General features: G+C 41.3%; 13 non-coding genes across 13 annotated transcripts; all 13 read left to right on the top strand.

The window, feature by feature from the left end:
* The first annotated feature begins 1,209 nt into the window (after positions 1 to 1,209).
* trnan-guu (transfer RNA asparagine (anticodon GUU)) lies at positions 1,210 to 1,283 on the top strand. Its single transcript has one exon. It is a non-coding gene; the product is annotated as a tRNA-Asn (tRNA).
* Positions 1,284 to 3,545: 2,262 nt separating this feature from the next.
* trnan-guu (transfer RNA asparagine (anticodon GUU)) lies at positions 3,546 to 3,619 on the top strand. Its single transcript has one exon. It is a non-coding gene; the product is annotated as a tRNA-Asn (tRNA).
* A 1,094-nt stretch (positions 3,620 to 4,713) lies between these two features.
* trnan-guu (transfer RNA asparagine (anticodon GUU)) lies at positions 4,714 to 4,787 on the top strand. Its single transcript has one exon. It is a non-coding gene; the product is annotated as a tRNA-Asn (tRNA).
* Positions 4,788 to 5,881: 1,094 nt separating this feature from the next.
* On the top strand, positions 5,882 to 5,955 carry trnan-guu (transfer RNA asparagine (anticodon GUU)). The gene has a single exon. It is a non-coding gene; the product is annotated as a tRNA-Asn (tRNA).
* Positions 5,956 to 7,049: 1,094 nt separating this feature from the next.
* Positions 7,050 to 7,123, top strand: trnan-guu (transfer RNA asparagine (anticodon GUU)). The gene has a single exon. It is a non-coding gene; the product is annotated as a tRNA-Asn (tRNA).
* Positions 7,124 to 8,217: 1,094 nt separating this feature from the next.
* Positions 8,218 to 8,291, top strand: trnan-guu (transfer RNA asparagine (anticodon GUU)). The gene has a single exon. It is a non-coding gene; the product is annotated as a tRNA-Asn (tRNA).
* Positions 8,292 to 9,385: 1,094 nt separating this feature from the next.
* On the top strand, positions 9,386 to 9,459 carry trnan-guu (transfer RNA asparagine (anticodon GUU)). Its single transcript has one exon. It is a non-coding gene; the product is annotated as a tRNA-Asn (tRNA).
* A 1,094-nt stretch (positions 9,460 to 10,553) lies between these two features.
* trnan-guu (transfer RNA asparagine (anticodon GUU)) lies at positions 10,554 to 10,627 on the top strand. Its single transcript has one exon. It is a non-coding gene; the product is annotated as a tRNA-Asn (tRNA).
* A 1,094-nt stretch (positions 10,628 to 11,721) lies between these two features.
* On the top strand, positions 11,722 to 11,795 carry trnan-guu (transfer RNA asparagine (anticodon GUU)). The gene has a single exon. It is a non-coding gene; the product is annotated as a tRNA-Asn (tRNA).
* Positions 11,796 to 12,889: 1,094 nt separating this feature from the next.
* On the top strand, positions 12,890 to 12,963 carry trnan-guu (transfer RNA asparagine (anticodon GUU)). Its single transcript has one exon. It is a non-coding gene; the product is annotated as a tRNA-Asn (tRNA).
* Positions 12,964 to 15,225: 2,262 nt separating this feature from the next.
* trnan-guu (transfer RNA asparagine (anticodon GUU)) lies at positions 15,226 to 15,299 on the top strand. The gene has a single exon. It is a non-coding gene; the product is annotated as a tRNA-Asn (tRNA).
* A 1,087-nt stretch (positions 15,300 to 16,386) lies between these two features.
* trnan-guu (transfer RNA asparagine (anticodon GUU)) lies at positions 16,387 to 16,460 on the top strand. The gene has a single exon. It is a non-coding gene; the product is annotated as a tRNA-Asn (tRNA).
* Positions 16,461 to 17,554: 1,094 nt separating this feature from the next.
* Positions 17,555 to 17,628, top strand: trnan-guu (transfer RNA asparagine (anticodon GUU)). Its single transcript has one exon. It is a non-coding gene; the product is annotated as a tRNA-Asn (tRNA).
* Positions 17,629 to 20,373: the final 2,745 nt, after the last annotated feature.

Genomic DNA, 20,373 nt, shown 5'->3' with positions numbered 1-20,373 from the left:
CAGTGTGTTTGTGTGTATATGTACGCCAATACGCCATGAAAGTGACTAGCCACTTCATCATTCTTCCGGAGTCAGTCCCCTAATTATTTTGAATGGGCTTGGCGATTATATATTACATTTGTGAAAATGCAGTTGTTTAAAATATATATTTATCAGAATATATTTGTGATTGAGGCGGGATTTACTCCTGCCAGATGCCTTTTAATATAATGTTGCGCTGACGAACATTGCGCTACATTTTTGCCCTTTTAAGGCCATTCAAAAAGCTAACAAACATTAGAAAACTATAGGTCTACTTCCTTGAAAATGTTGCTGCACTTTTGATGCACGTTAACACAACAATTGGAACAAAGTATAACACAAGTCAGTATAACCACAAGTCTCTGTGGTGCAATTGGTTGGTGTGTTAGACTGTTAATTTAAAAGTTGGTGATTTGAGCCCACCCAGGAATGCTGTCTTTCTGTTTCTAGTGATGTGGAAGACCTTCCTGGCCTTAGAGTAAACTTGCTTTTGACCTGCTGTGTTTCCTGTTGTCACATGTGATTGGTGTGTTGTTGAACATGAAAGATGACAAGTTATCATACCTACTGGTAAAATGGCTGTCAATGGTCTCTGATCTTCTGTTACTCAATAGCTTGATCATTCTGTGTTCTCCAAGGAACATATAATTTATTCTTATTAATCTGGCTGGTATGACAACGTAAATGATGTCAATCTGGCATGAAAAACCTTAGCATTTATATTTATCTCGCGAGAAGGACAATGTTGGTCCAGTGTGTTTGTGTGTATATGTACGCCAATACGCCATGAAAGTGACTAGCCACTTCATCATTCTTCCGGAGTCAGTCCCCTAATTATTTTGAATGGGCTTGGCGATTATATATTACATTTGTGAAAATGCAGTTGTTTAAAATATATATTTATCAGAATATATTTGTGATTGAGGCGGGATTTACTCCTGCCAGATGCCTTTTAATATAATGTTGCGCTGACGAACATTGCGCTACATTTTTGCCCTTTTAAGGCCATTCAAAAAGCTAACAAACATTAGAAAACTATAGGTCTACTTCCTTGAAAATGTTGCTGCACTTTTGATGCACGTTAACACAACAATTGGAACAAAGTGTTGTTGTTTCGTAAACTCCATGTTCAGTTGGATGAGAGCACAAATGGCCATCGATCAAGCGTCAGGATCATATACACCACAAGTCTCTGTGGCGCAATTGGTTAGCGCGTTAGACTGTTAATCTAAAGGTTGGTGGTTCGAGCCCACCCAGGGACGACAGTTGTCAGTTTGTTGTGCTCCATGATGTGGATGTGACATCCTGGACCTGTAATGAGATTCCTGTTATTTTGCCCCGGTCAATGCCAACACAAGCCTCTCTAGTGCAATCAGTTAGCGTGTTTGACTGTCAATCTAAAGGTTGGTGCATCATCACCACCCAGGGATGACATTTTTCAGATTGTGGAGATGTGAACTGACCCTTCCTGACTTGGCTTGAGCTTCCATGAGACTTTGGCCTGCTGAGGGTCAGTATAACCACAAGTCTCTGTGGTGCAATTGGTTGGTGCGTTAGACTGTTAATTTAAAAGTTGGTGATTTGAGCCCACCCAGGAATGCTGTCTTTCTGTTTCTAGTGATGTGGAAGACCTTCCTGGCCTTACAGTAAGCTTGCTTTTGACCTGCTGTGTTTCCTGTTGTCACATGTGATTGGTGTGTTGTTGAACATGAAAGATGACAAGTTATCATACCTACTGGTAAAATGGCTGTCAATGGTCTCTGATCTTCTGTTACTCAATAGCTTGATCATTCTGTGTTCTCCAAGGAACATATAATTTATTCTTATTAATCTGGCTGGTATGACAACGTAAATGATGTCAATCTGGCATGAAAAACCTTAGCATTTATATTTATCTCGCGAGAAGGACAATGTTGGTCCAGTGTGTTTGTGTGTATATGTACGCCAATACGCCATGAAAGTGACTAGCCACTTCATCATTCTTCCGGAGTCAGTCCCCTAATTATTTTGAATGGGCTTGGCGATTATATATTACATTTGTGAAAATGCAGTTGTTTAAAATATATATTTATCAGAATATATTTGTGATTGAGGCGGGATTTACTCCTGCCAGATGCCTTTTAATATAATGTTGCGCTGACGAACATTGCGCTACATTTTTGCCCTTTTAAGGCCATTCAAAAAGCTAACAAACATTAGAAAACTATAGGTCTACTTCCTTGAAAATGTTGCTGCACTTTTGATGCACGTTAACACAACAATTGGAACAAAGTGTTGTTGTTTCGTAAACTCCATGTTCAGTTGGATGAGAGCACAAATGGCCATCGATCAAGCGTCAGGATCATATACACCACAAGTCTCTGTGGCGCAATTGGTTAGCGCGTTAGACTGTTAATCTAAAGGTTGGTGGTTTGAGCCCACCCAGGGACGACAGTTCTCAGTTTGTTGTGCTCCATGATGTGGATGTGACATCCTGGACCTGTAATGAGATTCCTGTTATTTTGCCCCGGTCAATGCCAACACAAGCCTCTCTAGTGCAATCAGTTAGCGTGTTTGACTGTCAATCTAAAGGTTGGTGCATCATCACCACCCAGGGATCACATTTTTCAGATTGTGGAGATGTGAACTGACCCTTCCTGACTTGGTTTGAGCTTCCATGAGACTTTGGCCTGCTGAGGGTCAGTGTAACCACAAGTATCTGTGGTGCAATTGGTTGGCGCGTTAGACTGTTAATTTAAAAGTTGGTGATTTGTGCTCACCCAGGAATGCTGTCTTTCTGTTTCTAGTGATGTGGAAGACCTTCCTGGCCTTACAGTAAGCTTGCTTTTGACCTGCTGTGTTTCCTGTTGTCACATGTGATTGGTGTGTTGTTGAACATGAAAGATGACAAGTTATCATACCTACTGGTAAAATGGCTGTCAATGGTCTCTGATCTTCTGTTACTCAATAGCTTGATCATTCTGTGTTCTCCAAGGAACATATAATTTATTCTTATTAATCTGGCTGGTATGACAACGTAAATGATGTCAATCTGGCATGAAAAACCTTAGCATTTATATTTATCTCGCGAGAAGGACAATGTTGGTCCAGTGTGTTTGTGTGTATATGTACGCCAATACGCCATGAAAGTGACTAGCCACTTCATCATTCTTCCGGAGTCAGTCCCCTAATTATTTTGAATGGGCTTGGCGATTATATATTACATTTGTGAAAATGCAGTTGTTTAAAATATATATTTATCAGAATATATTTGTGATTGAGGCGGGATTTACTCCTGCCAGATGCCTTTTAATATAATGTTGCGCTGACGAACATTGCGCTACATTTTTGCCCTTTTAAGGCCATTCAAAAAGCTAACAAACATTAGAAAACTATAGGTCTACTTCCTTGAAAATGTTGCTGCACTTTTGATGCACGTTAACACAACAATTGGAACAAAGTGTTGTTGTTTCGTAAACTCCATGTTCAGTTGGATGAGAGCACAAATGGCCATCGATCAAGCGTCAGGATCATATACACCACAAGTCTCTGTGGCGCAATTGGTTAGCGCGTTAGACTGTTAATCTAAAGGTTGGTGGTTCGAGCCCACCCAGGGACGACAGTTCTCAGTTTGTTGTGCTCCATGATGTGGATGTGACATCCTGGACCTGTAATGAGATTCCTGTTATTTTGCCCCGGTCAATGCCAACACAAGCCTCTCTAGTGCAATCAGTTAGCGTGTTTGACTGTCAATCTAAAGGTTGGTGCATCATCACCACCCAGGGATGACATTTTTCAGATTGTGGAGATGTGAACTGACCCTTCCTGACTTGGTTTGAGCTTCCATGAGACTTTGGCCTGCTGAGGGTCAGTGTAACCACAAGTATCTGTGGTGCAATTGGTTGGCGCGTTAGACTGTTAATTTAAAAGTTGGTGATTTGTGCTCACCCAGGAATGCTGTCTTTCTGTTTCTAGTGATGTGGAAGACCTTCCTGGCCTTACAGTAAGCTTGCTTTTGACCTGCTGTGTTTCCTGTTGTCACATGTGATTGGTGTGTTGTTGAACATGAAAGATGACAAGTTATCATACCTACTGGTAAAATGGCTGTCAATGGTCTCTGATCTTCTGTTACTCAATAGCTTGATCATTCTGTGTTCTCCAAGGAACATATAATTTATTCTTATTAATCTGGCTGGTATGACAACGTAAATGATGTCAATCTGGCATGAAAAACCTTAGCATTTATATTTATCTCGCGAGAAGGACAATGTTGGTCCAGTGTGTTTGTGTGTATATGTACGCCAATACGCCATGAAAGTGACTAGCCACTTCATCATTCTTCCGGAGTCAGTCCCCTAATTATTTTGAATGGGCTTGGCGATTATATATTACATTTGTGAAAATGCAGTTGTTTAAAATATATATTTATCAGACTATATTTGTGATTGAGGCGGGATTTACTCCTGCCAGATGCCTTTTAATATAATGTTGCGCTGACGAACATTGCGCTACATTTTTGCCCTTTTAAGGCCATTCAAAAAGCTAACAAACATTAGAAAACTATAGGTCTACTTCCTTGAAAATGTTGCTGCACTTTTGATGCACGTTAACACAACAATTGGAACAAAGTGTTGTTGTTTCGTAAACTCCATGTTCAGTTGGATGAGAGCACAAATGGCCATCGATCAAGCGTCAGGATCATATACACCACAAGTCTCTGTGGCGCAATTGGTTAGCGCGTTAGACTGTTAATCTAAAGGTTGGTGGTTCGAGCCCACCCAGGGACGACAGTTGTCAGTTTGTTGTGCTCCATGATGTGGATGTGACATCCTGGACCTGTAATGAGATTCCTGTTATTTTGCCCCGGTCAATGCCAACACAAGCCTCTCTAGTGCAATCAGTTAGCGTGTTTGACTGTCAATCTAAAGGTTGGTGCATCATCACCACCCAGGGATGACATTTTTCAGATTGTGGAGATGTGAACTGACCCTTCCTGACTTGGCTTGAGCTTCCATGAGACTTTGGCCTGCTGAGGGTCAGTATAACCACAAGTCTCTGTGGTGCAATTGGTTGGTGCGTTAGACTGTTAATTTAAAAGTTGGTGATTTGAGCCCACCCAGGAATGCTGTCTTTCTGTTTCTAGTGATGTGGAAGACCTTCCTGGCCTTACAGTAAGCTTGCTTTTGACCTGCTGTGTTTCCTGTTGTCACATGTGATTGGTGTGTTGTTGAACATGAAAGATGACAAGTTATCATACCTACTGGTAAAATGGCTGTCAATGGTCTCTGATCTTCTGTTACTCAATAGCTTGATCATTCTGTGTTCTCCAAGGAACATATAATTTATTCTTATTAATCTGGCTGGTATGACAACGTAAATGATGTCAATCTGGCATGAAAAACCTTAGCATTTATATTTATCTCGCGAGAAGGACAATGTTGGTCCAGTGTGTTTGTGTGTATATGTACGCCAATACGCCATGAAAGTGACTAGCCACTTCATCATTCTTCCGGAGTCAGTCCCCTAATTATTTTGAATGGGCTTGGCGATTATATATTACATTTGTGAAAATGCAGTTGTTTAAAATATATATTTATCAGAATATATTTGTGATTGAGGCGGGATTTACTCCTGCCAGATGCCTTTTAATATAATGTTGCGCTGACGAACATTGCGCTACATTTTTGCCCTTTTAAGGCCATTCAAAAAGCTAACAAACATTAGAAAACTATAGGTCTACTTCCTTGAAAATGTTGCTGCACTTTTGATGCACGTTAACACAACAATTGGAACAAAGTGTTGTTGTTTCGTAAACTCCATGTTCAGTTGGATGAGAGCACAAATGGCCATCGATCAAGCGTCAGGATCATATACACCACAAGTCTCTGTGGCGCAATTGGTTAGCGCGTTAGACTGTTAATCTAAAGGTTGGTGGTTCGAGCCCACCCAGGGACGACAGTTGTCAGTTTGTTGTGCTCCATGATGTGGATGTGACATCCTGGACCTGTAATGAGATTCCTGTTATTTTGCCCCGGTCAATGCCAACACAAGCCTCTCTAGTGCAATCAGTTAGCGTGTTTGACTGTCAATCTAAAGGTTGGTGCATCATCACCACCCAGGGATGACATTTTTCAGATTGTGGAGATGTGAACTGACCCTTCCTGACTTGGCTTGAGCTTCCATGAGACTTTGGCCTGCTGAGGGTCAGTGTAACCACAAGTATCTGTGGTGAAATTGGTTGGCGCGTTAGACTGTTAATTTAAAAGTTGGTGATTTGTGCTCACCCAGGAATGCTGTCTTTCTGTTTCTAGTGATGTGGAAGACCTTCCTGGCCTTACAGTAAGCTTGCTTTTGACCTGCTGTGTTTCCTGTTGTCACATGTGATTGGTGTGTTGTTGAACATGAAAGATGACAAGTTATCATACCTACTGGTAAAATGGCTGTCAATGGTCTCTGATCTTCTGTTACTCAATAGCTTGATCATTCTGTGTTCTCCAAGGAACATATAATTTATTCTTATTAATCTGGCTGGTATGACAACGTAAATGATGTCAATCTGGCATGAAAAACCTTAGCATTTATATTTATCTCGCGAGAAGGACAATGTTGGTCCAGTGTGTTTGTGTGTATATGTACGCCAATACGCCATGAAAGTGACTAGCCACTTCATCATTCTTCCGGAGTCAGTCCCCTAATTATTTTGAATGGGCTTGGCGATTATATATTACATTTGTGAAAATGCAGTTGTTTAAAATATATATTTATCAGACTATATTTGTGATTGAGGCGGGATTTACTCCTGCCAGATGCCTTTTAATATAATGTTGCGCTGACGAACATTGCGCTACATTTTTGCCCTTTTAAGGCCATTCAAAAAGCTAACAAACATTAGAAAACTATAGGTCTACTTCCTTGAAAATGTTGCTGCACTTTTGATGCACGTTAACACAACAATTGGAACAAAGTGTTGTTGTTTCGTAAACTCCATGTTCAGTTGGATGAGAGCACAAATGGCCATCGATCAAGCGTCAGGATCATATACACCACAAGTCTCTGTGGCGCAATTGGTTAGCGCGTTAGACTGTTAATCTAAAGGTTGGTGGTTCGAGCCCACCCAGGGACGACAGTTGTCAGTTTGTTGTGCTCCATGATGTGGATGTGACATCCTGGACCTGTAATGAGATTCCTGTTATTTTGCCCCGGTCAATGCCAACACAAGCCTCTCTAGTGCAATCAGTTAGCGTGTTTGACTGTCAATCTAAAGGTTGGTGCATCATCACCACCCAGGGATGACATTTTTCAGATTGTGGAGATGTGAACTGACCCTTCCTGACTTGGCTTGAGCTTCCATGAGACTTTGGCCTGCTGAGGGTCAGTATAACCACAAGTCTCTGTGGTGCAATTGGTTGGTGCGTTAGACTGTTAATTTAAAAGTTGGTGATTTGAGCCCACCCAGGAATGCTGTCTTTCTGTTTCTAGTGATGTGGAAGACCTTCCTGGCCTTACAGTAAGCTTGCTTTTGACCTGCTGTGTTTCCTGTTGTCACATGTGATTGGTGTGTTGTTGAACATGAAAGATGACAAGTTATCATACCTACTGGTAAAATGGCTGTCAATGGTCTCTGATCTTCTGTTACTCAATAGCTTGATCATTCTGTGTTCTCCAAGGAACATATAATTTATTCTTATTAATCTGGCTGGTATGACAACGTAAATGATGTCAATCTGGCATGAAAAACCTTAGCATTTATATTTATCTCGCGAGAAGGACAATGTTGGTCCAGTGTGTTTGTGTGTATATGTACGCCAATACGCCATGAAAGTGACTAGCCACTTCATCATTCTTCCGGAGTCAGTCCCCTAATTATTTTGAATGGGCTTGGCGATTATATATTACATTTGTGAAAATGCAGTTGTTTAAAATATATATTTATCAGAATATATTTGTGATTGAGGCGGGATTTACTCCTGCCAGATGCCTTTTAATATAATGTTGCGCTGACGAACATTGCGCTACATTTTTGCCCTTTTAAGGCCATTCAAAAAGCTAACAAACATTAGAAAACTATAGGTCTACTTCCTTGAAAATGTTGCTGCACTTTTGATGCACGTTAACACAACAATTGGAACAAAGTGTTGTTGTTTCGTAAACTCCATGTTCAGTTGGATGAGAGCACAAATGGCCATCGATCAAGCGTCAGGATCATATACACCACAAGTCTCTGTGGCGCAATTGGTTAGCGCGTTAGACTGTTAATCTAAAGGTTGGTGGTTCGAGCCCACCCAGGGACGACAGTTGTCAGTTTGTTGTGCTCCATGATGTGGATGTGACATCCTGGACCTGTAATGAGATTCCTGTTATTTTGCCCCGGTCAATGCCAACACAAGCCTCTCTAGTGCAATCAGTTAGCGTGTTTGACTGTCAATCTAAAGGTTGGTGCATCATCACCACCCAGGGATGACATTTTTCAGATTGTGGAGATGTGAACTGACCCTTCCTGACTTGGCTTGAGCTTCCATGAGACTTTGGCCTGCTGAGGGTCAGTATAACCACAAGTCTCTGTGGTGCAATTGGTTGGTGCGTTAGACTGTTAATTTAAAAGTTGGTGATTTGAGCCCACCCAGGAATGCTGTCTTTCTGTTTCTAGTGATGTGGAAGACCTTCCTGGCCTTACAGTAAGCTTGCTTTTGACCTGCTGTGTTTCCTGTTGTCACATGTGATTGGTGTGTTGTTGAACATGAAAGATGACAAGTTATCATACCTACTGGTAAAATGGCTGTCAATGGTCTCTGATCTTCTGTTACTCAATAGCTTGATCATTCTGTGTTCTCCAAGGAACATATAATTTATTCTTATTAATCTGGCTGGTATGACAACGTAAATGATGTCAATCTGGCATGAAAAACCTTAGCATTTATATTTATCTCGCGAGAAGGACAATGTTGGTCCAGTGTGTTTGTGTGTATATGTACGCCAATACGCCATGAAAGTGACTAGCCACTTCATCATTCTTCCGGAGTCAGTCCCCTAATTATTTTGAATGGGCTTGGCGATTATATATTACATTTGTGAAAATGCAGTTGTTTAAAATATATATTTATCAGAATATATTTGTGATTGAGGCGGGATTTACTCCTGCCAGATGCCTTTTAATATAATGTTGCGCTGACGAACATTGCGCTACATTTTTGCCCTTTTAAGGCCATTCAAAAAGCTAACAAACATTAGAAAACTATAGGTCTACTTCCTTGAAAATGTTGCTGCACTTTTGATGCACGTTAACACAACAATTGGAACAAAGTGTTGTTGTTTCGTAAACTCCATGTTCAGTTGGATGAGAGCACAAATGGCCATCGATCAAGCGTCAGGATCATATACACCACAAGTCTCTGTGGCGCAATTGGTTAGCGCGTTAGACTGTTAATCTAAAGGTTGGTGGTTCGAGCCCACCCAGGGACGACAGTTGTCAGTTTGTTGTGCTCCATGATGTGGATGTGACATCCTGGACCTGTAATGAGATTCCTGTTATTTTGCCCCGGTCAATGCCAACACAAGCCTCTCTAGTGCAATCAGTTAGCGTGTTTGACTGTCAATCTAAAGGTTGGTGCATCATCACCACCCAGGGATGACATTTTTCAGATTGTGGAGATGTGAACTGACCCTTCCTGACTTGGCTTGAGCTTCCATGAGACTTTGGCCTGCTGAGGGTCAGTATAACCACAAGTCTCTGTGGTGCAATTGGTTGGTGCGTTAGACTGTTAATTTAAAAGTTGGTGATTTGAGCCCACCCAGGAATGCTGTCTTTCTGTTTCTAGTGATGTGGAAGACCTTCCTGGCCTTACAGTAAGCTTGCTTTTGACCTGCTGTGTTTCCTGTTGTCACATGTGATTGGTGTGTTGTTGAACATGAAAGATGACAAGTTATCATACCTACTGGTAAAATGGCTGTCAATGGTCTCTGATCTTCTGTTACTCAATAGCTTGATCATTCTGTGTTCTCCAAGGAACATAGAATTTATTCTTATTAATCTGGCTGGTATGACAACGTAAATGATGTCAATCTGGCATGAAAAACCTTAGCATTTATATTTATCTCGCGAGAAGGACAATGTTGGTCCAGTGTGTTTGTGTGTATATGTACGCCAATACGCCATGAAAGTGACTAGCCACTTCATCATTCTTCCGGAGTCAGTCCCCTAATTATTTTGAATGGGCTTGGCGATTATATATTACATTTGTGAAAATGCAGTTGTTTAAAATATATATTTATCAGAATATATTTGTGATTGAGGCGGGATTTACTCCTGCCAGATGCCTTTTAATATAATGTTGCGCTGACGAACATTGCGCTACATTTTTGCCCTTTTAAGGCCATTCAAAAAGCTAACAAACATTAGAAAACTATAGGTCTACTTCCTTGAAAATGTTGCTGCACTTTTGATGCACGTTAACACAACAATTGGAACAAAGTGTTGTTGTTTCGTAAACTCCATGTTCAGTTGGATGAGAGCACAAATGGCCATCGATCAAGCGTCAGGATCATATACACCACAAGTCTCTGTGGCGCAATTGGTTAGCGCGTTAGACTGTTAATCTAAAGGTTGGTGGTTCGAGCCCACCCAGGGACGACAGTTGTCAGTTTGTTGTGCTCCATGATGTGGATGTGACATCCTGGACCTGTAATGAGATTCCTGTTATTTTGCCCCGGTCAATGCCAACACAAGCCTCTCTAGTGCAATCAGTTAGCGTGTTTGACTGTCAATCTAAAGGTTGGTGCATCATCACCACCCAGGGATGACATTTTTCAGATTGTGGAGATGTGAACTGACCCTTCCTGACTTGGTTTGAGCTTCCATGAGACTTTGGCCTGCTGAGGGTCAGTGTAACCACAAGTATCTGTGGTGCAATTGGTTGGCGCGTTAGACTGTTAATTTAAAAGTTGGTGATTTGTGCTCAACCAGGAATGCTGTCTTTCTGTTTCTAGTGATGTGGAAGACCTTCCTGGCCTTACAGTAAGCTTGCTTTTGACCTGCTGTGTTTCCTGTTGTCACATGTGATTGGTGTGTTGTTGAACATGAAAGATGACAAGTTATCATACCTACTGGTAAAATGGCTGTCAATGGTCTCTGATCTTCTGTTACTCAATAGCTTGATCATTCTGTGTTCTCCAAGGAACATATAATTTATTCTTATTAATCTGGCTGGTATGACAACGTAAATGATGTCAATCTGGCATGAAAAACCTTAGCATTTATATTTATCTCGCGAGAAGGACAATGTTGGTCCAGTGTGTTTGTGTGTATATGTACGCCAATACGCCATGAAAGTGACTAGCCACTTCATCATTCTTCCGGAGTCAGTCCCCTAATTATTTTGAATGGGCTTGGCGATTATATATTACATTTGTGAAAATGCAGTTGTTTAAAATATATATTTATCAGAATATATTTGTGATTGAGGCGGGATTTACTCCTGCCAGATGCCTTTTAATATAATGTTGCGCTGACGAACATTGCGCTACATTTTTGCCCTTTTAAGGCCATTCAAAAAGCTAACAAACATTAGAAAACTATAGGTCTACTTCCTTGAAAATGTTGCTGCACTTTTGATGCACGTTAACACAACAATTGGAACAAAGTGTTGTTGTTTCGTAAACTCCATGTTCAGTTGGATGAGAGCACAAATGGCCATCAATCAAGCGTCAGGGTCATATACACCACAAGTCTCTGTGGCGCAATTGGTTAGCGCGTTAGACTGTTAATCTAAAGGTTGGTGGTTCGAGCCCACCCAGGGACGACAGTTGTCAGTTTGTTGTGCTCCATGATGTGGATGTGACATCCTGGACCTGTAATGAGATTCCTGTTATTTTGCCCCGGTCAATGCCAACACAAGCCTCTCTAGTGCAATCAGTTAGCGTGTTTGACTGTCAATCTAAAGGTTGGTGCATCATCACCACCCAGGGATGACATTTTTCAGATTGTGGAGATGTGAACTGACCCTTCCTGACTTGGCTTGAGCTTCCATGAGACTTTGGCCTGCTGAGGGTCAGTATAACCACAAGTCTCTGTGGTGCAATTGGTTGGCGCGTTAGACTGTTAATTTAAAAGTTGGTGATTTGAGCCCACCCAGGAATGCTGTCTTTCTGTTTCTAGTGATGTGGAAGACCTTCCTGGCCTTACAGTAAGCTTGCTTTTGACCTGCTGTGTTTCCTGTTGTCACATGTGATTGGTGTGTTGTTGAACATGAAAGATGACAAGTTATCATACCTACTGGTAAAATGGCTGTCAATGGTCTCTGATCTTCTGTTACTCAATAGCTTGATCATTCTGTGTTCTCCAAGGAACATATAATTTATTCTTATTAATCTGGCTGGTATGACAACGTAAATGATGTCAATCTGGCATGAAAAACCTTAGCATTTATATTTATCTCGCGAGAAGGACAATGTTGGTCCAGTGTGTTTGTGTGTATATGTACGCCAATACGCCATGAAAGTGACTAGCCACTTCATCATTCTTCCGGAGTCAGTCCCCTAATTATTTTGAATGGGCTTGGCGATTATATATTACATTTGTGAAAATGCAGTTGTTTAAAATATATATTTATCAGAATATATTTGTGATTGAGGCGGGATTTACTCCTGCCAGATGCCTTTTAATATAATGTTGCGCTGACGAACATTGCGCTACATTTTTGCCCTTTTAAGGCCATTCAAAAAGCTAACAAACATTAGAAAACTATAGGTCTACTTCCTTGAAAATGTTGCTGCACTTTTGATGCACGTTAACACAACAATTGGAACAAAGTGTTGTTGTTTCGTAAACTCCATGTTCAGTTGGATGAGAGCACAAATGGCCATCGATCAAGCGTCAGGGTCATATACACCACAAGTCTCTGTGGCGCAATTGGTTAGCGCGTTAGACTGTTAATCTAAAGGTTGGTGGTTCGAGCCCACCCAGGGACGACAGTTGTCAGTTTGTTGTGCTCCATGATGTGGATGTGACATCCTGGACCTGTAATGAGATTCCTGTTATTTTGCCCCGGTCAATGCCAACACAAGCCTCTCTAGTGCAATCAGTTAGCGTGTTTGACTGTCAATCTAAAGGTTGGTGCATCATCACCACCCAGGGATGACATTTTTCAGATTGTGGAGATGTGAACTGACCCTTCCTGACTTGGCTTGAGCTTCCATGAGACTTTGGCCTGCTGAGGGTCAGTATGACCACAAGTCTCTGTGGTGCAATTGGTTGGTGCGTTAGACTGTTAATTTAAAAGTTGGTGATTTGAGCCCACCCAGGAATGCTGTCTTTCTGTTTCTAGTGATGTGGAAGACCTTCCTGGCCTTACAGTAAGCTTGCTTTTGACCTGCTGTGTTTCCTGTTGTCACATGTGATTGGTGTGTTGTTGAACATGAAAGATGACAAGTTATCATACCTACTGGTAAAATGGCTGTCAATGGTCTCTGATCTTCTGTTACTCAATAGCTTGATCATTCTGTGTTCTCCAAGGAACATATAATTTATTCTTATTAATCTGGCTGGTATGACAACGTAAATGATGTCAATCTGGCATGAAAAACCTTAGCATTTATATTTATCTCGCGAGAAGGACAATGTTGGTCCAGTGTGTTTGTGTGTATATGTACGCCAATACGCCATGAAAGTGACTAGCCACTTCATCATTCTTCCGGAGTCAGTCCCCTAATTATTTTGAATGGGCTTGGCGATTATATATTACATTTGTGAAAATGCAGTTGTTTAAAATATATATTTATCAGAATATATTTGTGATTGAGGCGGGATTTACTCCTGCCAGATGCCTTTTAATATAATGTTGCGCTGACGAACATTGCGCTACATTTTTGCCCTTTTAAGGCCATTCAAAAAGCTAACAAACATTAGAAAACTATAGGTCTACTTCCTTGAAAATGTTGCTGCACTTTTGATGCACGTTAACACAACAATTGGAACAAAGTGTTGTTGTTTCGTAAACTCCATGTTCAGTTGGATGAGAGCACAAATGGCCATCGATCAAGCGTCAGGGTCATATACACCACAAGTCTCTGTGGCGCAATTGGTTAGCGCGTTAGACTGTTAATCTAAAGGTTGGTGGTTTGAGCCCACCCAGGGACGACAGTTGTCAGTTTGTTGTGCTCCATGATGTGGATGTGACATCCTGGACCTGTAATGAGATTCCTGTTATTTTGCCCCGGTCAATGCCAACACAAGCCTCTCTAGTGCAATCAGTTAGCGTGTTTGACTGTCAATCTAAAGGTTGGTGCATCATCACCACCCAGGGATGACATTTTTCAGATTGTGGAAATGTGAACTGACCCTTCCTGACTTGGTTTGAGCTTCCATGAGACTTTGGCCTGCTGAGGGTCAGTGTAACCACAAGTATCTGTGGTGCAATTGGTTGGCGCGTTAGACTGTTAATTTAAAAGTTGGTGATTTGTGCTCACCCAGGAATGCTGTCTTTCTGTTTCTAGTGATGTGGAAGACCTTCCTGGCCTTACAGTAAGCTTGCTTTTGACCTGCTGTGTTTCCTGTTGTCACATGTGATTGGTGTGTTGTTGAACATGAAAGATGACAAGTTATCATACCTACTGGTAAAATGGCTGTCAATGGTCTCTGATCTTCTGTTACTCAATAGCTTGATCATTCTGTGTTCTCCAAGGAACATATAATTTATTCTTATTAATCTGGCTGGTATGACAACGTAAATGATGTCAATCTGGCATGAAAAACCTTAGCATTTATATTTATCTCGCGAGAAGGACAATGTTGGTCCAGTGTGTTTGTGTGTATATGTACGCCAATACGCCATGAAAGTGACTAGCCACTTCATCATTCTTCCGGAGTCAGTCCCCTAATTATTTTGAATGGGCTTGGCGATTATATATTACATTTGTGAAAATGCAGTTGTTTAAAATATATATTTATCAGAATATATTTGTGATTGAGGCGGGATTTACTCCTGCCAGATGCCTTTTAATATAATGTTGCGCTGACGAACATTGCGCTACATTTTTGCCCTTTTAAGGCCATTCAAAAAGCTAACAAACATTAGAAAACTATAGGTCTACTTCCTTGAAAATGTTGCTGCACTTTTGATGCACGTTAACACAACAATTGGAACAAAGTGTTGTTGTTTCGTAAACTCCATGTTCAGTTGGATGAGAGCACAAATGGCCATCGATCAAGCGTCAGGGTCATATACACCACAAGTCTCTGTGGCGCAATTGGTTAGCGCGTTAGACTGTTAATCTAAAGGTTGGTGGTTCGAGCCCACCCAGGGACGACAGTTTGTTGTGCTCCATGATGTGGATGTGACATCCTGGACCTGTAATGAGATTCCTGTTATTTTGCCCCGGTCAATGCCAACACAAGCCTCTCTAGTGCAATCAGTTAGCGTGTTTGACTGTCAATCTAAAGGTTGGTGCATCATCACCACCCAGGGATGACATTTTTCAGATTGTGGAGATGTGAACTGACCCTTCCTGACTTGGCTTGAGCTTCCATGAGACTTTGGCCTGCTGAGGGTCAGTATAACCACAAGTCTCTGTGGTGCAATTGGTTGGTGCGTTAGACTGTTAATTTAAAAGTTGGTGATTTGAGCCCACCCAGGAATGCTGTCTTTCTGTTTCTAGTGATGTGGAAGACCTTCCTGGCCTTACAGTAAGCTTGCTTTTGACCTGCTGTGTTTCCTGTTGTCACATGTGATTGGTGTGTTGTTGAACATGAAAGATGACAAGTTATCATACCTACTGGTAAAATGGCTGTCAATGGTCTCTGATCTTCTGTTACTCAATAGCTTGATCATTCTGTGTTCTCCAAGGAACATATAATTTATTCTTATTAATCTGGCTGGTATGACAACGTAAATGATGTCAATCTGGCATGAAAAACCTTAGCATTTATATTTATCTCGCGAGAAGGACAATGTTGGTCCAGTGTGTTTGTGTGTATATGTACGCCAATACGCCATGAAAGTGACTAGCCACTTCATCATTCTTCCGGAGTCAGTCCCCTAATTATTTTGAATGGGCTTGGCGATTATATATTACATTTGTGAAAATGCAGTTGTTTAAAATATATATTTATCAGAATATATTTGTGATTGAGGCGGGATTTACTCCTGCCAGATGCCTTTTAATATAATGTTGCGCTGACGAACATTGCGCTACATTTTTGCCCTTTTAAGGCCATTCAAAAAGCTAACAAACATTAGAAAACTATAGGTCTACTTCCTTGAAAATGTTGCTGCACTTTTGATGCACGTTAACACAACAATTGGAACAAAGTGTTGTTGTTTCGTAAACTCCATGTTCAGTTGGATGAGAGCACAAATGGCCATCGATCAAGCGTCAGGATCATATACACCACAAGTCTCTGTGGCGCAATTGGTTAGCGCGTTAGACTGTTAATCTAAAGGTTGGTGGTTCGAGCCCACCCAGGGACGACAGTTCTCAGTTTGTTGTGCTCCATGATGTGGATGTGACATCCTGGACCTGTAATGAGATTCCTGTTATTTTGCCCCGGTCAATGCCAACACAAGCCTCTCTAGTGCAATCAGTTAGCGTGTTTGACTGTCAATCTAAAGGTTGGTGCATCATCACCACCCAGGGATGACATTTTTCAGATTGTGGAGATGTGAACTGACCCTTCCTGACTTGGCTTGAGCTTCCATGAGACTTTGGCCTGCTGAGGGTCAGTATAACCACAAGTCTCTGTGGTGCAATTGGTTGGTGCGTTAGACTGTTAATTTAAAAGTTGGTGATTTGAGCCCACCCAGGAATGCTGTCTTTCTGTTTCTAGTGATGTGGAAGACCTTCCTGGCCTTACAGTAAGCTTGCTTTTGACCTGCTGTGTTTCCTGTTGTCACATGTGATTGGTGTGTTGTTGAACATGAAAGATGACAAGTTATCATACCTACTGGTAAAATGGCTGTCAATGGTCTCTGATCTTCTGTTACTCAATAGCTTGATCATTCTGTGTTCTCCAAGGAACATATAATTTATTCTTATTAATCTGGCTGGTATGACAACGTAAATGATGTCAATCTGGCATGAAAAACCTTAGCATTTATATTTATCTCGCGAGAAGGACAATGTTGGTCCAGTGTGTTTGTGTGTATATGTACGCCAATACGCCATGAAAGTGACTAGCCACTTCATCATTCTTCCGGAGTCAGTCCCCTAATTATTTTGAATGGGCTGGGCGATTATATATTACATTTGTGAAAATGCAGTTGTTTAAAATATATATTTATCAGAATATATTTGTGATTGAGGCGGGATTTACTCCTGCCAGATGCCTTTTAATATAATGTTGCGCTGACGAACATTGCGCTACATTTTTGCCCTTTTAAGGCCATTCAAAAAGCTAACAAACATTAGAAAACTATAGGTCTACTTCCTTGAAAATGTTGCTGCACTTTTGATGCACGTTAACACAACAATTGGAACAAAGTGTTGTTGTTTCGTAAACTCCATGTTCAGTTGGATGAGAGCACAAATGGCCATCGATCAAGCGTCAGGGTCATATACACCACAAGTCTCTGTGGCGCAATTGGTTAGCGCGTTAGACTGTTAATCTAAAGGTTGGTGGTTCGAGCCCACCCAGGGACGACAGTTGTCAGTTTGTTGTGCTCCATGATGTGGATGTGACATCCTGGACCTGTAATGAGATTCCTGTTACTTTGCCCCGGTCAATGCCAACTCTCTAGTGCAATCAGTTAGCGTGTTTGACTGTCAATCTAAAGGTTGGTGCATCATCACCACCCAGGGATGACATTTTTCAGATTGTGGAGATGTGAACTGACCCTTCCTGACTTGGCTTGAGCTTCCATGAGACTTTGGCCTGCTGAGGGTCAGTGTAACCACAAGTATCTGTGGTGCAATTGGTTGGCGTGTTAGACTGTTAATTTAAAAGTTGGTGATTTGAGCCCACCCAGGAATGCTGTCTTTCTGTTTCTAGTGATGTGGAAGACCTTCCTGGCCTTACAGTAAGCTTGCTTTTGACCTGCTGTGTTTCCTGTTGTCACATGTGATTGGTGTGTTGTTGAACATGAAAGATGACAAGTTATCATACCTACTGGTAAAATGGCTGTCAATGGTCTCTGATCTTCTGTTACTCAATAGCTTGATCATTCTGTGTTCTCCAAGGAACATATAATTTATTCTTATTAATCTGGCTGGTATGACAACGTAAATGATGTCAATCTGGCATGAAAAACCTTAGCATTTATATTTATCTTGCGAGAAGGACAATGTTGGTCCAGTGTGTTTGTGTGTATATGTACGCCAACACGCCATGAAAGTGACTAGCCACTTCATCATTCTTCCGGAGTCAGTCCCCTAATTATTTTGAATGGGCTTGGCGATTATATATTACATTTGTGAAAATGCAGTTGTTTAAAATATATATTTATCAGAATATATTTGTGATTGCGGCTGAATTTACTCCTGCCAGATGCCTTTTAATATAATGTTGCGCTGACGAACATTGCGCTACATTTTTGCCCTTTTAAGGCCATTCAAAAAGCTAACAAACATTAGAAAACTATAGGTCTACTTCCTTGAAAATGTTGCTGCACTTTTGATGCACGTTAACACAACCATTGGAACAAAGTGTTGTTGTTTCGTAAACTCCATGTTCAGTTGGATGAGAGCACAAATGGCCATCGATCAAGCGTCAGGGTCATATACAAGTCATCCAACAAGTCTCTGTGGCGCAATTGGTTAGCCCGTTAGACTGTTAACCTAAAGGTTGGTGTTTCGAGCCCACCCAGGGATGTCAGTTTGTTGTGCTCCATGATGTGGATGTGGATGTGACATCCTGGACCTGTAATGAGATTCCTGTTATTTTGCCCCGGTCAATGCCAACACAAGCCTCTCTAGTGCAATCAGTTAGCGTGTTTGACTGTCAATCTAAAGGTTGGTGCATCATCACCACCCAGGGATGACATTTTTCAGATTGTGGAGATGTGAACTGACCCTTCCTGACTTGGCTTGAGCTTCCATGAGACTTTGGCCTGCTGAGGATCAGTACAACCACAAGTCTCTGTGGTGCAATTGGTTGGCGCGTTAGACTGTTAATTTAAAAGTTGGTAATTTGAGCCCACTCAGGAATGCTGTCTTTCTGTTTCTAGTGATGTGGAAGACCTTCCTGGCATTACAGTAAGCTTGCTTTTGACCTGCTGTGTTTCCTGTTGTCACATGTGATTGGTGTGTTGTTGAACATGAAAGATGACAAGTTATCATACCTACTGGTAAAATGGTTGTCATTGGTCTCTGATCTTCTGTTACTCAATAGCTTGATCATTCTGTGTTCTCCAAGGAACATATAATTTATTCTTATTAATCTGGCTGGTATGACAACGTAAATGATGTCAATCTGGCATGAAAAACCTTAGCATTTATATTTATCTTGCGAGAAGGACAATGTTGGTCCAGTGTGTTTGTGTGTATATGTACGCCAACACGCCATGAAAGTGACTAGCCACTTCATCATTCTTCCGGAGTCAGTCCCCTAATTATTTTGAATGGGCTTGGCGATTATATATTACATTTGTGAAAATGCAGTTGTTTAAAATATATATTTATCAGAATATATTTGTGATTGCGGCTGAATTTACTCCTGCCAGATGCCATTTAATATAATGTTGCGCTGACGAACATTGCGCTACATTTTTGCCCTTTTAAGGCCATTCAAAAAGCTAACAAACATTAGAAAACTATAGGTCTACTTCCTTGAAAATGTTGCTGCACTTTTGATGCACGTTAACACAACCATTGGAACAAAGTGTTGTTGTTTCGTAAACTCCATGTTCAGTTGGATGAGAGCACAAATGGCCATCATTCAAGCGTCAGGGTCGTATACACCAAAAGTCTCTGTGGCGCAATTGGTTAGCGCGTTAGACTGTTAATCTAAAGGTTGGTGGTTCGAGCCCACCCAGGGATGACAGTTCTCAGTTTATTGTGCTCCATGATGTGGATTTGACATCGTGGACCTGTAATGAGATTCCTGTTATTTTGCCCTGCTGATGGTCAATGCCAACACAAGCCTCTCTAGTGCAATCAGTTAGCGTGTTTGACTGTCAATCTAAAGGTTGGTGCATCATCACCACCCAGGGATGACATTTTTCAGATTGTGGAGATGTGAACTGACCCTTCCTGACTTGGTTTGAGCTTCCATGAGACTTTGGCCTGCTGAGGGTCAGTATAACCACAAGTCTCTGTGGTGCAATTGGTTGGCGCGTTAGACTGTTAATTTAAAAGTTGGTGATTTGAGCCCACCCAGGAATGCTGTCTTTCTGTTTCTAGTAATGTGGAAGACCTTCCTGGCCTTACAGTAAGCTTGCTTTTGACCTG

The sequence above is a fragment of the Oncorhynchus mykiss genome, chromosome 21 (genome assembly GCF_057628025.1).
Source record: "Oncorhynchus mykiss isolate SJ-2025 chromosome 21, ASM5762802v1, whole genome shotgun sequence".
Lineage (NCBI taxonomy): Eukaryota > Metazoa > Chordata > Actinopteri > Salmoniformes > Salmonidae > Oncorhynchus > Oncorhynchus mykiss.
This window is presented reverse-complemented; position numbering and strand designations above follow the sequence as displayed.